Raw genomic sequence first — 16,370 nt, 5'->3', positions numbered from 1 at the left:
GATGGACACTGACTTGCTAGTTGACTTTTGTGCATTTGCAATATGTTTAAGCGGAGAGGGACCATCACCAAAATGGCATTCTGAAATCAACACAAAAAATGGCATCACCATAGTGCCCAGACTGTGCTGAGTTCAACGAGACACCCCGCTTGACCGTAGCTCGCTCGGTCTGAGAGCAGCGAGCATTAGAAAAGTAGGCCCAAAATGAAGCCTGCACCACAACGTCATTTGATTTTGGGTGACAGCGGCGGAACCGTTAGGTTTAGAAGGACAATTCAAACACAGGAATGTTCCTAAGGTCCTCCCGATCTGTGCAAGCCTAACCTTGACCGTGTGGCATTAACCCTTCATAGTTAAAAGAAGGTGTTTACATCAAACAGTTTGCATTGACTTCTCTCCCCATAGGAATACATTGGCTTCACCTCTAAATTCAACCTGAAGCCTATGTGGGTTATGAATGCCTTATGAACCTGTCTTCTATGACAGTCCATCAGACCACTATAAGGTCTACCTGTGTCGATTCTAAGCTTCCCGGAGCAACCGGAAGTGGTTAAATTCACCCAAAAGGTATTTGGATGTACATCACCAGCAAAGGTGAAAATGACTCTGCATTCAACCCTGTGTAGATCAGTCAATTCTCAACTTAAAGACTTAAAACTCAGGATTCTGGAAGTGTCTATGTCAATCAAGACATGTGTTTACTTATAGCTTCCTGTGCCAACCGGAAGTGCCTTTAATTGGGTCACACTGTCTGTTTTGAAGGGTTAGAAAAGTCACATCTCTCCAAAACTTCATATGTGTGACTAGGTAACCCTCCTGAACTGTAAATCAGTCATTTCACCCAGCAGATGTCAAAGAAAAGCTCTCTCACACACAGCAAGGATGGAGTAAAAAAGTGCGGTGCCTAAAGACACAGAGAGCGGGAAATGGCATAAACATAATCCCTAGGCCGTGCCGAGTTCAACGAGATATCCCGCTTAACCGTAGCTCGCTCGGTCTGAGAGCAGCGAGCATTAGAAAAGTAGGCCCAAAATGAAGCCTGCACCACAATGTCATTTGATTTTGGGTGACAGCGGCGGAACCGTTAGGTTTAGAAAGACAATTCAACCACAGGAATGTTCCTAAGGACCTTCCGATCCGTACAAGCCTAACCTTGACCGTGTGGCATTAACCCTTAACAGTAAAACAGGGATTTTTGATCTCATAGAATACAAAGATATCTCTCCCCATAGGAATACATTGCCTGCTCCCCTAAATTCAACCTGGAGCCTATATGGGTTATGAATGCCGTATGAACCTGTCTTCGGTACCAGTCCATCAGGCCACTATAAGGTCTACCTGTGTCGATTCTAAGCTTCCTGGACCAACCGGAAGTGGTTAAAATCGCCCTAAAAGTGTATATCCATAACCTGCCTGCAGTTTGATAGACATAGTGCATTCAACCCTGTGTAAATCAGTCAGTTTTTATGGTAAAGACTTAAACCTCAGGATTCTGTAATAGAATACCCCAATGAGGATGTGTGTTGAGTTATAGCTTCCTGTGCCAACCGGAAGTGCCATAATTGGTGTCTCATGGGCTGTTGAGGGGTTAAAAAAATCTGATCTTTCCAAAACTTCATATATGTGATTAGGCAACCCCCATGAACTGTAAATCGGTCATTTTTCCCATAAAATTTAAAATGAAAACTAAATCACACACACACACAGCTTGGAAGGAGGGACCCATTGGGGTGCGTAGAGACATACACTCCCTGCATTAGTTAACCTTGTTGGAACTTTTAAAGAACCATCAGACCTAGAGATCCGAAACTTTAGAATCCTGTTTTAGACCTCAGGTCGATAGTGCGTGGTGAGTTACGTCGCTCTAGAAGGTTCTCGGACCGAGAAACAGCCTCGTTCATTTGCAATGACTTCAATTCATTTTTGCATCCCGAAAATGTCGACATTTAGAAATGTCTCAGAGTCACAGGACTAGGTGCATTGTGACCGTCTCGGCCCATAGAGACAGAACCCAACGTTTCTGTCCGATAGCTCATTCAAGGACACCGTAGCATGTCATGGAAAAAAGTGGATTTTCAGCACCAATTAGGGTTTTGCATCGTACACCAAATTGCCTATCGAGCCGAAACTTGGGATTCGGGGTCGCCTCAGCTAGGCCTACACATAACACAATAAATGGACCCGCAGCTAGAACTTAACTACGTGTTTTATGTTTTTTTTATGGTTTGAACCGAAGGCGTTGTGAATTTTGGGCCAGCTCTGAAGTATGTGATACATGGCTACTAAACGAGTTGGGAAAAGTGGGTTTGGTGTCAGTTTGTATCAGTTTGGTGTCAGAATGATATCAAATTGACTGATGGACGGTGACTTGCTGGTGACTCTTGTCCATTTGCAATATGTTTAAACAGTGAGGTACAATCACCAAAAGTGACATTCTGAAATCAACCCTAACGAGCGATGGAGAGGTACCAGAATCACTGCCCAGCCCTCCCGAGTTCATCGGGCCAGTCAATTTTGCATTCCTGCACGATTTTTATAGCACGACAAATTCGTGATGGTGAATGCCCATTGAACCATATTGCAAATGCACAGTGACTTTGCAAAAGTGAGAAAACATAAACAAATGGACATGATGAAATCAACACCACGAGTGATGGAAAGGAACAACAATCACTGCCCAGCCATCCCGAGTTCATCAGGCCAGTCAATTTTGCATTTCTGCAGGATTTTTGAGCATGTCAAATTTCTTATGACATTTGGCCCCCACAAAACATATGCCTTATGCACAAGTAAAAAAAAAAATTATGATAATAAAATATGACTAAAGTATGTTGATACAGTTCTTATATGTGTGTAATTGACATAAAATTCGAAAGAATTTCGAAAAACGGTCCAGAAAGCACTTTGTAAGGGTGTGTGAAGTTTTTTAAAATAAAATTTAGCTATTTTTGACTTTTGACTTCCTATGAAATCATATTCCAAATGGAGAAAACATGTGCCTAATGCACGAGTAAAAAAAAAAAAAAAAAATTATGATAATATAATATGACTAAAGTATGTTGATACAGTTCTTATACGTGTGTAATTAACACAAAATTCGAAAGAATTCCAAAAAACGGTCCAGAAAGCACTTTTTTAGGGGTGTGTGAAGTTTTTTATGAAATTTTGCAATTTTTGACTTTTGACTTTTGACTTCCTATGAAATCATATTGCAAATGGACAAAACATGTGCCTTATGCGCAAGTAATAAAAAAAAAAATATGATAATAAAATTGGACAAAAGTATATTCATACAGTTCTTACACATGTGTAATTGACAAAAAAAGTGAAAGAATTTCGAAAAACGGTCCAGAAAGCACTGTTTTAAGGGGTGATAAGTTTTTGACAAAAAAATCTTTTTTTCAAAATTTGGCTTTTGGATGTTGACTTGGGCTCCATTTCCAATATGAAAAACCACGGTGGAGCGCACACGCCACCTGTTGGATTTTTGAAGTGTTACAACTGGCAATTGCCATATGGCATTTGAAAAACATTATGCCAATGTTTTCCCATTCATTTTTGTCCATTTCAGGGGGGTATTCCCTTACTCAATAATCGTATTGATCAGAGGTAGCGGGTAACTATATTTCACTGTGATTTTATTAAGACCTTGATAATCAATGCACAGGCGTAAACCGCCATCCTTTTTTTTTTTACAAAAAAGAAACTCGAAGAGACGGGTGAAATGGATGGCTGAATGAACCCCTGATGCAGGGATTCAGAGACATATGTCTCCATAGCCTCCGTCTCCGCTTGCGACAGGGGATACATGTGACTCTTGGGATATGCAGCGTCTACCAGGAGATCTATCGCACAATCCCCATGTCGATGGGGTGGTAATTGAGTCGCCTTCTTTTTACAGAAGGCGAGAGCCAAATCGGCATATTCGGGGGGAATGCGCACGGTGGAGACCTGGTCTGGACTTTCCACCGTAGTAGCACCAACGGAAACCCCTAAACACCTACCTGAGCATTCTCGCGACCACCCCGTGAAAGCCCTCTGTGGCCAAGAAACAGTGGGGTTATGACAAACTAACCAGGGTAAGCCTAGCACCACAGAATACGCAGGAGAATCAATAAGGAAAAGGCGAATCTTCTCCTTGTGTCCCTCTCGCGTTATCATACACAAAGGTGCGGTTACCTCCCTGATAAACCCTGACCCTAATGGTCGACTATCTAAGGCATGAATAGGGAAAGGCATATCCACAGGAACAATAGGGATCCCTAAACTATGAGCTAGACTTTTATTAATGAAATTCCCAGCCGCACCTGAATCTACTAGCGCCTTATACTGGGAATGCAGTGAAAAATCAGGAAAAGAGACAGAGACAAACATTAGTGCAGCAGAGGGCTCTGGATGAGAATGGTGCCTAGTCACCTGGGGTGACGCCAGAACACCCTGCCTGCCCTCTCTATTCCCAGAGGAACCAACCCGGCACCGACCAGCAGTGTGCTCTCTGCGACCTTGAATGGTGCTCGAGCGGGAACCCCCTCCGGTCTCCCTGTGCACCATCCCTCCCAATTCCATAGGTTCGGGAGAGAGGGTGCGGGAGGATGGAACAACCAGACCCCGATCTAGACGTCCACGAGTAGCCAGCATGTTGTCCAGCTTGATGGACATGTCCACCAGCTGGTCGAAGGTGAGGGTGGTGTCTCTACAGGCCAGCTCCCGACGGACGTCCTCGCGTAGACTACACCGGTAATGGTCGATCAGGGCCCTGTCGCTCCATCCAGCGCCAGCAGCCAAGGTCCTAAACTCCAAAGCAAAATCCTGGGCACTCCTCGTCTCATGCCTCAGATGATAGAGAAGCTCACCCGCTGCTTTGCCTTCAGGTGGGTGATCGAATACTATCTGGAAGTGGCGGGTGAAATCCTCAAAATCGTCCAGCGCCGCATCCTCCCTACTACACACAGCGCTGGCCCATTCCAGGGCTTTCCCGGTGAGGCATGAGACGAGGGCGTAACTCTTCTCACGGTCAGATGGTACTGGGGAGGCCGTGGCTAGATACAAGTTCAGTTTAAGGAGGAAACCCTGGCAGCCGGCAGTATCTCCATTGTATCTCGTAGGTAGAGATAAATGGATCTTTGATTCCGGAGAGGAAAAAACGTTGACGGGAGATTCCGGTTGTGGTGGTGGCGCTGGAGAAACTCCCTGTCTCTCCCAGCGATCCATTTTCATGACAATGTGATCCATGACGGAGCTGATAACGTCAAGCTCCCTCGCTTGTTCTTGAACGCGTTCCTCCAGGTCCATGGGCATAGTGTCCTCTCCTGCTGACTTCATATATGGTCAGAGATTCTGTCATGCATAGGTGTAATAGGTGGCAGGGAAGTTAGGCGCAGGAGAGTCAAATAGAGTGTAAAATGGAGTCTTTTAATAAAGTCCACAGAGTATGCTCCATAACACTAAAAGTACATAACAAACAAACATGGGTACAAGGACCCGACGCGCACCTATACAACAAACACACTACACTGACAATAAAACAATCTCTGACAAAGACATGAGGGGAAACAGAGGGTTTACCTCACAACAGGTAATGAATGGGATTGAAAACAGGTGTGTAGGAAGACAAGACAAAACCAATGGAAAATGAAAAAAGGATCAATGATGGCTAGAAGACCGGTGACGTCGAACGCCGAGCACCGCCCGAACAAGGAGAGGCAACGACTTCGGCAGAAGTCGTGACAGATACGGGATTGCTCAACGCTAGAGGTTAAACATATGTGGTTTCTACTGACAATTGACATGTACAAACTATAGCAAAAAGGGACAACAAGCTCATAAGAAGCAATCCGTAATATCAATGAAGACATTCATGAGCGAGCTAGGACAGAAGTAGTCAATATAACTGTTTGTTCAGCACTTTTGAAATGTACAGTGACAGAATTCAGAACATGGACCCTTTACACCAAGTTAGAACCATAGGAATAATGAAGGGGGCATATAAGAAGACAATGAAAGCTCTTATAATATTCAATGATTACATTTCTCTAAAACAGGTTATAGGCTACATGTGCACCACCAAGTCAGAACAGCAGGCGAAATTAAGAGGGGAAAGTGGACCAATTTATTAGGGGGAGACACAAGGGCTACTAACAGCTTACTACACAACATACACTTAGTATTACTTTCTTACCTACAGTATACATATCTCCCTGGCATATTACATAATTTCTGCAGCAGCATACAAGACATTTTGGGACCTTGTTGGGCTGTGCTCACTTGAACACTTGGTCCTTCGTGGGCAAATTTTGTCATCAAAGTCTGGCATTCTCTGGATTGTGACGACCCTCCCACTCTGTCTGCCGTAATCTTTCTCTTTGCTCTTGTTTTCCTTATTAGGATGTTGGTCGTGCGGTGTCGGGAGGGCCGTCAGCAAAATGGGACACACCTGGGCTCGGGTGTGTCCCACTATAAATGTACCATTTCCCCATTCATTAAGGAGACTCTCTCCATGGCATTTTCGTGGCCTTTTTGTTTATTTGCGTTGGCACCTTTCAACATCTCTCGTTATCACATTTATGCATGCAACCACTCACTTACACGATTGATTACTGACGACACACACACCATTGATACATAGTATTTAGTTTACTTCAGGTAATAAATATATTTTGTTATTCCTTATCTCCATGTTGTCTCCCTTTTTGTTACGAACTTCGAGCCGGTTTGTGACATGATTTTTGGGAACAAGGTCGAATCATGATGGCATCAGTGATCTTCAGGTTGTAGCTCTAAAAAGATACACGAGTTCCTGATCCGAGTTGGATTACCGTTCAAAACTTATTTTCACAGAGTTCCCAGTTGTTTTGAACTCATTGAAGTCAGATTTCCCAGTTCTGAGTTAAGTTGTTTTGAGCAGAAATCATGCTGGATTGACAGAGTTGCCAATTTTGAATGTTTATCATTTTAAGCTTGGAAAAGATAGTCTTAAACCAAGAATTGGGACCACATACCCACTCCACTGAATAGCAGGATAGTTATTGCTTTACAATGCTTGCAGTTTGCCACTGATTCCTTCCAAACCACTCATTGTTGAATTTGCGATTTCCTACTTGTTGTGTAATGTTTATGTCCGATGGCCGATGAGCACTGATACGTTTTAACTTTAATTTCTCTTCATTATTTATCTTCATATGACGAGGATTAAAAAGAATTTGCCATGTAGATTGTCGACTTTATTCATGATGATGACTGCTAGCTAACATTTTGAAAGTATGTTGATATCCAAACAAAGCTAATGTAGATTTGACGTCATTTTATCTGTGGCCAATGACCTTGAGCCTTCTTGAATGGGCACTTTTAATGTATCTCTATTGCATCACCCAAGGAGCGTGAATTTTCGAGATCTACCCTTAGATTTGGCAGTGACGTAGTATCCCCATGAGTGACAGAACACTGAGCCAAACACAGCACAACTAGAGAACATTACCAACCCCTGTGCTCCGTATTTCCACTGGCTGCCCACCACCAAAGAACCACTGAGCTAGGCTGAAACACCTGCATTTTGGAGCTGCCTTACTCAAAAAAGCAAAAAAAGGACAACGCTTGTGTGGTGGCTTTATTAACTAAAATATCATATATATGTTTTTATTATAATTGTTTGCAAACAGATGTGACACTTATTAATGACAAAATAACATGCAAAACAGGCAACACCCACCAAAAAAGATGAGGGGGGGGGTGAAATTAGGATGATAGTTGACCCCAGCAGAAGCGTATCCCAAAGGTATAGAGAGTCAGGTTAAGGGAGAGTGGGAATCATCATTTTGTCAAACTTTGGTGTTTGCCATAGATGAATATGCATGGCTTAATGCATTACTAATACTTGTCATATTTATTTTGCTTTTGCTTTTCATGTCTTTTGCTATCACTCTGAAATGCTGAAATGGAGAGATTCAAAAGCCCATCTAAAATGTCATTATGAAGGAGGAGTAATAAGAGTGTGCATAGTGTGATAAATCAGAGGCCATACGTCTGAGGTTTAAACATACAAATCAACAGAATATTAATCATGTTTTATTTTCTGTTCATGTATACATTATTTAAAAGTTTGTTTAACAGTATGGAGTTAATATTCAAAAGGGACTGTTGGGTTCCAGTTGTAAATATACTTATTCATGTTACTATACTAGAATGTATTGATTACTTTACATGTATAATGAAGGTATGCATATTGGGGTCAAAAGAAGGTGGATAGAAACTAGGTGTATGGAAAGTTACTAGGTGAGACAAGGGGGAGTGTAGAAAGTTTACATTCTGTCCAAGATGTTATTGTTAAATATCATGGCTCCTAATGAGGGAGGCAAAGGGCATCAGTCACTGATAAGGTAGGACAGCTGTGAATCAGGGAGGAGTGAGGATTTTCGTCAGGTCAGATGAAGTGAGAAGAAACAGTCCTATTACACACACATACCTCCCTGCTCACAAAGGTTCTAGCATCTGGCAGGTCCATGACTACACCAGTGGAAGGAACCAATTAAGTTCCTGACTAGCAGAGACTTATTGGCTGTCTAGATGTTCAAGGAGTTGACTGCCTAGAAGGAGGGTATACATATATGTGCTTGTGTAATCATGTTTTTGGTCTTTTGCAGCTGTATGAACCAGTGGGTGAATAAACTTGGTTTGACCTCATTCTAGTTTTGGGCAAGTTTTTACTCTGTTCAGAAACTAACAAGTTTGATCCTCCTGATGTAATGGAGGTAATTGGTAACTTTAAGATATCAGCAGGAGGTCATGATGAGATTGTTGTCTCACTGGTCTTCCTCGGTCACTGAGACAAACGTACTGTATATCGTCACCAAATCTATGCAAAGTCGTATTGTCCCTAAAAATGTAAAGCTACAAATTAAATCGCCCAGTATCTGTACTACCATGTTTTTCTAAAATCCTAGAAAAATTGGTGTATAAGAGAATGTTGAAACATTTAAAATCAAGACTATTCTATATGAGCACCAATCTTTTGCAGATTTTGGATAAAATATTTACAGCCCTTAACAATGAATACGCTCTTGGCATTAAATATTTATTTCTAAAATGCATTATTACAGTTTATGATATAGTTGTTTACATTATAATAATGTGTTTATGCAAATGGCTGTGCATCTACCAGGGCAAGAACTTGTGGCGTCCCACAGGGTTCAATAATTGGATCTTTGTTATTCCTAATCAATAATAATGACCTTGCTGCTGTGTCCAAGCTTCCAATTCTCTTTGCTGATGATGCCAATTTGATTTGACATTTTAGTAATTTAGCAGACTGTCTAATCCAGGGTGATTTACAGTTAGTGCATCAATTTAAGAGAGCTAGGTGGGATAACCACATATCACAGCCATAGAAGGTACATTACAATATTGTAGCTATCAGTAGAGTCAGAGCCAGAATGGTCAAATGCAAGTTATTTTATTTTTAAATGGGGAGGTGGATTATTTAGGATACTGTTTGAAGAGAGAGGTTTCAGAAGATGGGCAGGAACCATGTCCTAGCTTCAGGGGGAAGCTAGATCCAGGACATAGAAGAGCTTGGACTGGGCTGAGTAGGAGCAGCCCTCCTGTAGCTGCCCTCCCATAGCTGCCCGACCGTAGCGGTGGATGGCCAAGAGACCTGAGTTGGGGTGTAGGGTTTGAAAATAGCCTAAAGGAAGGGAGGGGCAGTTCCTCTTGCTGTTCTGTAGGTAAGCACCATGGTCTTGTAGTGGATGCGAGCATCGACTGGAAGCCAGAGGAGTGTGCGGAGGAGCAAGGTGACATGAGAGGACTTGAAGGTCGAAAACCAGGCGGCCTGCAGCGTTCTGGAAAAGTTGCAGGGGTTTGATGGTACAAGCGGGGAGCCCAGTCAACAGTGAGTTGCAGTAGTTCAGATGGAAAAGGATAAGTGCCTGGATTAGGACCTGCGCCACTTCCTGTGTGCGATAGGGTCGTACTCTACTGATGTTGTAAAGCATGAACCTGCAGGAGCGGGTCACTGCTTTGATGTTTGCAAAGAACAGGATGTTGTCCAAGGTCACGCCAAGGTTCTTTGCACTCTGGGAGAGCAACACTGGAGTTGTCAACTGGGGGGGGGGGGGCATGTGAGGATGTGACAGACCCGAGTGACTTCATGTATAGGGAGAAGAGGGCCTAGAACTGAGTTCTGGGGGCCTCCAGTAGTGAGAGTACATGGTGTAGACACAGATCCTCTCCACATCACCTGGTAGGAGAGGCCTGTAGAGCCTGAGAACCCCAGCCCCGAGAGGAAGATCTGATGGTTCATGGTGTCGAAGGCAGCGGATAGATCGAGGAGGATGAGAACAGAGGAGAGAGTCAACTTTACCTGTGCGTATAGCCTCCTTGATACAGAGAAAAGCAGTCTCGGTTGAGTGACCCGTCTTGAAGCCTGACTAGTTAGGGTCAAGAAGATCGTTCTGAGAGAGATAACGAGAAAGTAGAGACAGCAGGCTCGGGACATTTTGAAGTCAAAGGGAACACAGCCAGCAGTCAGGGATGAGTTGATGAGGAAGTGAGGAATGGGAGGTCTCCAGAGATAGTCTGGAGAAGGGGGGTTGTGGTCAAGCAGGCAGGTTGAATGGGCGGTCAGACCTCACTAGTCACAGGATGTCATCTGGAGAGAGTGAGAGGAAAAAGGTCAAGGCGTAGGGTAGTTCTGTGTGAGTGAGACCATTGGACTCAATAGGTTGAATGAATGAGTAACAAATGTGGTGAACTTTCAAAGTTGTTGACAAAAGTCATCCACAAAGGGAGTAGGGAGGAGTGGGAGGATTAAGGAGGGAGGAGATGGTAGTCAGAGTTTGCTAGGGTTAGAGGCAGAGTCTTGAAACTCAGTGGTAGGAAGTGGCTTTAGCAGCAGGAAGAGAAGGTAGAGAGGAGGGCGTGAAAGGATGATAGGTCCTCCGGACTTTTAGTTTAACTCCATTTTCAATCAGCTGTCCTCTTCTGTAAGTTTGCAATGAGTCACTCAGCCACAGAGCAGGAGGGGTGTGGGAGAAAAGGTGACAGTGAGAGTCAAAGGTTGCAGAAAGGGTATAGAGTCGAATAGGCAGAATCAGAAGACAGGAGGGTTTAGAAGGATTTAGCAGAAGGGAGAGATGATAGAAGAGGAGGGAGTAGTGGGAAAGAGAGCGAAGATTGCGACAGGCCCTACTCAGATGGTCATGGCCTGAGTGGTTAGTGTTGGAGGAAAGGGAGACATAAGTAAAAGTAGATCAGAGACCTGGAGGGGGGGTTGCAGTGAGATTAGTAGGCGAGCAGCCTCTAGTAAATATGAGTTAAAGTGTATTGCCTGCCTTGTAAGTTGGAGGGGCTTGGGATAGGGTGAGGTCAAATAAGGCAAGGAATGGAAAGAGTTGGAAAGAAATTAATCGAAGGCAGATGTCGGTATGTTGAAGTCGCCAAGTACGTAGAGCGGTAAGCCATCATCAGGAAATAAGCTTATCAAGGTGTCAAGCTCATTGAGGAACTCTTAAGGGGCACCTGATGGGCAATGGAAGACACTAATGTTAGCTTGAGTGGACAAGTGACAGCATGGAATTCAAATGAGAGGGATAGGTGAGGAAAGAGAATCTCCACTTAGGAGAAATTAGTAGACCTGTGCCACCACCGCGATGACCAGAAGCTCTCAGACGATGAAAAAAAAACAGATGAAGAAATAACTGCTAGAGTATCAGTGTTCTCTGGGGTGATCCAAGTCTCTGCCTGAGATAGACTCTGTGTTCTTGACTGCAGATTGACAGTTCCAAACGCTGCCAGAGACCCGGAATTCAAGATGGGTTGTGCGCGCAGGTTAGACTAACTTAGAAGGGTTGCAGTCAAGTGGTGGGGAGCGTATGTAAATACTACCGGGAGAGGTGCGAACAGGTATAGAAAACAGACACATAGTTGACAAAGCTACAAAAGAGCAAAATGAGAATGTGTAAATAACTAGGTAAGACACTCAAGTGAGGGAGTTGTGTGGCGCTTTCCTTCCACAAACAACTCTGCAGAACAGTCTTAGATATGCGACATGACCGCCGCCTACGGCTGCCACTGAGAAACCAGCTGAGACTGAAGAACTAACACTAATTGCTAATTGTGGAGAGCACACCTCCCTGTAATAATTGCTGATTGCCTAGGAGAGGTGAAACCACTCCCTCTCCAATACAACCACTGATTACCAATACAAGTCACAAATGGCCCTGCCCTTTGATCCTGATTGATGTGTCAACAACTATCGGCAAATTATGAGCAGTTAGGAATTCACACACCAAGTAGGCCACTGGGAAGACAGGCAGCATGTATAGTACATGGCCCTAGCTAGCAAAAAGACAGTACTAGACCACAACAGATAAAGTCAGAAGAAAGTATACTATATCAGAAGTCCCCTAGATATAGAATGAAGCACAATGAGATGGAGCCTGAGAAGCTGGCTATATACTTTATAGTCAGAAAAGAGACAAAACCACTCCCCCTCCAATGCAGCCACTGACTACCAAAACAAGTCTCAAAATTCTTATCACACAATAATTTAGCTTCACTAATTCATGAAGCCAATTCAGGCTTGGCCAAATTTTATGAATGGTTCCAGATTTAACACATCTTTACAATTAAAAAAATCCAACTTTATTGTATTCACTAGTAAGAAATGTTGTAAAACAAGGGACAGAAACTCAATTGGTGGGAGTTAAATGGGACAAGTCACATCCATTAGATTCCTCTGAGTTCTAGGTAATGAAAAGTTATCCTGGAAAGATCATATTCTATTTGTCTGCAGCAAAGTGATTAAATATGTTAGTATCATCAGAAAGATTAGTGGTTTGGTTCATCAGGCTTCCTTCCTAACTCTTTACTATAGCTTCATTTACTGTAATATTGCCTGGGCCAGTACATATGCCTCCTACCCACACAAATTACTCATCATACAAAATAAATTTACAAGATAGCAACCACCTATAATTACTTGGCTCCATCTGCACCTTTATTTAAGAAACTCAATATCTTGACTATTTACAACATTATTGTACTCCAATTATGTATTTTCATCTACAAACACTCATACTTCCCAGACAGTTTACCTAAACCCTTCAATGGATTCTTCCAGGTTCATTCTGAAATCCATCTATATGACACAAGACACTGCGATAACCTTCACCCTCCCCACTGGCGCACCTCACATAGTCAATTCTCTATCAGATACAGAGGTACCACACTCTGGAATTCTTATCTTTACTTTGCCAAAACCTCATCATCCCTCAATAACTTCAAGCGAAGACTGGGGGTTGGCCTGATGAACCAAAACACTCAGTAATCTCTACACATGCACAAACACATTTAAACAAAACATTTACTGTTTATTTTTTGGGGGTGATTGCTGATCAGTTCTTTTGTACATTTTTGATTAGTGGGTTTTGTGTTTTAACAAATCTATTTTATTTGTACTTCTGTATTGTATATTGTTTTTTTGTGGTGTGGTTTTTATATAAGCCCTTGGGCTTCCAACCACACCTGCACACCGTGTTTATTTATTTGTTGTTTATCACTTATTTTCTTTGGTGCAAATAAATTAAACCTAAACATGAATTTGTGCATGACTGAGGAAGATGCAGTGCGACTCAAGTTTCGCCATCAGGTGAAAGATGAGTCCCTTCTGGTCAGTTTCACCGGAGGAAAGGAAGGAGGGAGCAGGGACCATGAGAGGAAGACACTCTGCTGCTCTTTCCCTCACTCCGCTGAGACTAATGCTGTGTTGAAAAGAACTGGGAACTTGAGATTCAACTGGCGAAAATAGTTTTGAACGGTCACCCAAATCGGAATTCCAAGTCGGAAACTCTGGCGGCTTTCTATAGAGAGCTCCAACTTTCCGACCTGAAGATCACTGACGTCATGATTTGACCTAGTTTTTTTCCGTGTTCCCAGTTGTTTTGAAAGTACCATGACCATCAGATTTAGGTACTATCAGTCCAGTAATATAAAAAGCAAATCATTTTTTTATCAAAGCTCAAATTTTGAAACATAATATGGTCTGAGAATAACAATATTGCCAGACCAGGCATATAGCCAGTATGCTGTGATAATGTATTAGGCCTAGGGCTGTGGCAGTCATGACATTTTGTCAGTCGGTGATTCGTTAATTAGCATAAACATATTTGGCCTCTCCTGGCTTCCGTTTAGTCACGGTAATTAGGCTTCTCCAAGCTCTGATGCTGCTGCTGGTCAGTAGTAGCCCACCAAACTTGCTAACTGCCTGTTATCCCGCACTCTATTGTCCCTCTAATCACTCTGATGCAAATGTAATCTAAAATCTAATCAAACACTTCATGAGAGCCATGAGAGCTCATGTTGTGCAACATTTCTATAGGCTATGCAATTGCGAGAGAAAACAGAGTGATGGCATATATTAGAAAGAGGAAGAACCCATCAGATTTCTATAGGCTAGGTCTACTATAATTAATTCTCAACTTTCCTATTATTAAGCACATTGCATCTATTTAAAACAGGAGTATAGCCTACCTGGCTAGTATGAAAATGAACCATGGGAAAAGTGTCCTCAATTTGCTATTTAAGTGCAAATATAACATGTATTTTCTTCCACCTCCCCTGTTTTGAGACAGGTGCATGATAATGGTCCATTCTAAACAAATTTCACACATTATTTAGTATGTGTAAAGAATATTAAATAAAGAATAGTGTGATGGGTAACAATATTAGCCACTTGTGAATGATACCCAGCTTAAGGCAAACAGGGCATGTTTTTTTTGCAACATTTTCAAATCATAGTCTCACACCTTATGTAGTCTAGCCCATAGGCCTATATGTTTAGATAAGGTTTGTATCACAACTAAAATGGGCAAAACATTTCTTAAAATGAAGCAATTGAATCTGCTTTATAAGGAGTGTAGATTCTAACCGGCATAGATACACAGCGCGTGAATTTCAAGTTTGGGGAAGAACATTTTTACCATAAAAATGCACCTTTATAATAAAAGCATTACATGCCTAATCACATTTGTGGTCACTTTTGAGAATGGTGTTTTCCTGATAATGGAACATACGTGTTTGTAGCCTACTGCTGTGTGCACACTTCGGCTCTTATAATATGAAGAAATAGTCTAATAGTTCATCAACATTTGAAGCCAAATGTTTTCATCTGTTACGTCAGGCTCATTGCTTAAAATAGTTTTTTTGATGCTAGTGATTGTATTAATTTGAGATCTATGGCATCCCACAACTGTCCCAGCTATTGAAAAAAATATAAACTTTTCAAAAGATCAACTCTTGTTCAATGGGGGATAGTACATTTACATAGGCTAGTGCTTCTGCTGTTCATTAGGCCTACTCATGTTTATGAAAGGTAAATGTGGACAGTTCTTCCAATATCTTAAATGTGCGTCTTGGATTTGGCTAAGGATGCGTGCAGTTACATCCCCGATGTTTCTGTCTTCACTTGTAGTCCTTGAGAAAGATCCGGTCACATGAATAAAAGCCACAAGTGAGAGGTGCTTCGGGCATGCAGCCAGGAGAAGGGAATTATAATTATTATATTCAGCCCAAGGGCACAATGGCCACTGGCAGCAATAGGCATTCATTTTGTTAGGGGACATTATGGCCACACAAAGAGGATGCAGCTTGGAAATTCGAGACATTTTCAAGCACTTGTGAAATTGTGAATGAGAAACTCATGAAGTGTGTACAGCCTACGCAAAAAAACAACAAAGCAGAGCTAATGCCATTCATGCAACTTTTTTCAAATCATCATTAGAATCGCATCATGCAGCTTTAGAATGCATTAAAAACCAAAACATAGAGCACAACATTTGTATCACAACTAAAGTTACATAAATAACTCTAAATTAAGCATTTGTGACCGACTGACACGAATTGGTCTTATGTAGCTAAATTTGAAATTGTGTTTTTTATATTGGATAAAAGTAAAGACTCAGAGTTAATAAATTGTATATCATACACTACAGTTGGGGAACAATGGGAAAGTAATTCTGCTTGTAAACCTGTAATCTCCCTTTTGAGAAAATTGCCCTTGAATGTTTTGGTACCTACTGGAGAGCTCTTCTTTGACTCTACCCATGCAACATCGTTCACACTCTCTTAATCTTTAGCCCCACCCATCTCTTTATTAAGGATTCACATGTGATGCTATGTACTACACAACCAAAGATTTCAAGACTAAAGGCTGATTTGTACTACGGGTGTGTTTGTACATTTAATCTGGAGTGCCAGAATGTGCTCTGGGTGTTCGTAAACTCAGAGCATATTCAGATTGTCCGTTTGTACATTTAGAGCGTTTTGTTCTCGGAGTATACACTGGACGCTCTAGCTGAGGGGTAGGGTTTTTCTGAGCA

Source organism: Oncorhynchus masou, chromosome 24, assembly GCF_036934945.1.
Source record: "Oncorhynchus masou masou isolate Uvic2021 chromosome 24, UVic_Omas_1.1, whole genome shotgun sequence".
Taxonomy (NCBI): Eukaryota; Metazoa; Chordata; class Actinopteri; order Salmoniformes; family Salmonidae; genus Oncorhynchus; species Oncorhynchus masou.
The sequence above is the reverse complement of the archived record's forward strand: the minus strand, read 5'-3'. Positions refer to the sequence as shown.